General features: G+C 39.1%; 1 protein-coding gene and 1 long non-coding RNA gene across 2 annotated transcripts in view; one reads left to right on the top strand and one right to left on the bottom strand.

Moving 5' to 3' along the window:
* Nucleotides 1-1900, bottom strand: part of LOC106869084 (uncharacterized) — a 63348-nt gene that overhangs the window by 32192 nt on the left and 29256 nt on the right. The window lies entirely within an intron of this gene.
* The window catches only part of LOC128250763 (uncharacterized), a 7937-nt gene continuing 6406 nt past the window's right edge, over nt 370-1900 (top strand). The window contains exon 1 of the long non-coding RNA XR_008266746.1: nt 370-1604. This is a non-coding gene — a long non-coding RNA (uncharacterized LOC128250763). The remainder of the gene's footprint in view (nt 1605-1900) is intronic.

Here is a 1900-nt window from a genome sequence, read left to right as displayed (position 1 = left end):
GGGGGGGGGGGGGGAGCACAAGCTAGACTCCCCCTCCTCCTATTCCCCACTGCCTCTGCTACACCAGGACCACCTCCTAAATTAGTCACAACAGACAATGACTGCCTCCACCATCCCACCCAGTCTTCTAAAACAATAGCTCCCCCCCACACACAATCCTGCTGCACCACCACCACCACCCGAATAACAGGTGTGAACAGCTAGTGACCATCATCACCCCAGTGATCTGGTGTCAACAGCAACCACCAACAACAACAACAACAACAGCAACAACAACCCTAACTCAGGAAGTGGTGTCAACAATTAATTCAAGTGTTGATAGTTTCACCCCCACCCCACCCCACCCTACTTCATACTGCAAAACATGATCCTTATAATTACAATTCACACGTATCTATTTCCATAAATGTTCATATACATACATACATATCTATATGCAAACATACACACATATGTCTATATATACAAACATCAGTATCATCGTTTAACGTCTGTGTGTGCGTGTATATATATATATATACACACACATGTTATATACATATACATATATTTGCACGTGTGTCCTGCCATTTTTATAGGACAGCTTCAGCCACAGCCGTAGGGATGATGACAAAGATCTTACTATAAGTAAGCTTTGCACTGAAGACTCACCAGAAGCACAAAAATGACTGTGGTGACTATTGCAGAAGGCTGATTCGCTCTCTCTTTCTATCCCTCTCTCTTTCTCTCTCTCTCTCTCTCTCTCTCTCTCTCTCTCTCTCTCTCTCTCTCTCTCTCTCTCTCTCTCTTTCTCTCTCTCTCTCTCTACCTTTTATAGAACAGATAAACTTACTACCTGAAGTGAATAGAAATGAAATTATACAGAACTCATGAAAGAATCAGTTAATTATGATTTTATTCAACATATTCCCCTCCTCTCAGATTCACACACTCATTGCAGCAGCTCTTTAGTTTTTCTAAGCCCTATAAAAGAAGTTGGAAGTTTGGGCCTCCAGCCAGGCCTTTCACGATACCCTTAAAGCCAGAAACTTTTCAGTGCCCTCTTGTATATATCTTGAGAGAGAGGGAGAACAATATATACATATGATATGACAACCTGAATCTAAAGATTAAGAAGATCGTTCAACAAGGAAGGATTCAATGTTAAAATATAGAGCAAAGCTTTTTATTTCTTCACAGAATGTCCAACCAAAAAGCAAAATATTTGTTTCTATGGGTTTCTCATCAAACACTACACACACATTCACAAGGTACATATATGTATGTATGTATGTATGTATGCAAGCTTGTATGTTTGTATGTAGGCATATGCAACAAAGCCTCCCTAAAGTAGAGAGTATTACCCCCACTATAATTAGAACCCCTATGAGGGACAATCCCATTATATCTTTTTATTATGAAATCTAAACAAGAAAACCATCATAAATTAAGGAACCAGGGGCCTGTTAACAAGAATGAAGGACACCTTATAACAACAAGAAGAAGAACATAAAATACAAAAGATTCACAGCTTAGAAGAACATCAAGTGTATTCTTCCATCATCTGCTGCCAAACGGATTTCATATTGTATGAGAGAGAAGAAGAGAAATGGAAAGGATTCAAGGTATGTACTGATTTATCATAGTATTGATTTATCCATTCACCCATCCATAGATAGATAGATAGATAGATAGATAGATAGATAGGAGGGGGTGTTAAAAAGTTCCTGGCTTTGGGTGAAAGAAAATGCAGGATGATCAGTTAATTATGATTTTATTCAACACATTTCCCTCTCAGATTCGCACACTTATTGCAGTAGCCCTTCAGTTTTTTCTAAGCCCTGTAAAAGAACTCGGAAGTTTAAACCTCCAGCCAGATACTTCACAATACACTTAAAGCCAGTTACTTTCCATTCTCCCC

The sequence above is a fragment of the Octopus bimaculoides genome, chromosome 25 (assembly GCF_001194135.2).
Source record: "Octopus bimaculoides isolate UCB-OBI-ISO-001 chromosome 25, ASM119413v2, whole genome shotgun sequence".
Lineage (NCBI taxonomy): Eukaryota > Metazoa > Mollusca > Cephalopoda > Octopoda > Octopodidae > Octopus > Octopus bimaculoides.
This window is presented reverse-complemented; position numbering and strand designations above follow the sequence as displayed.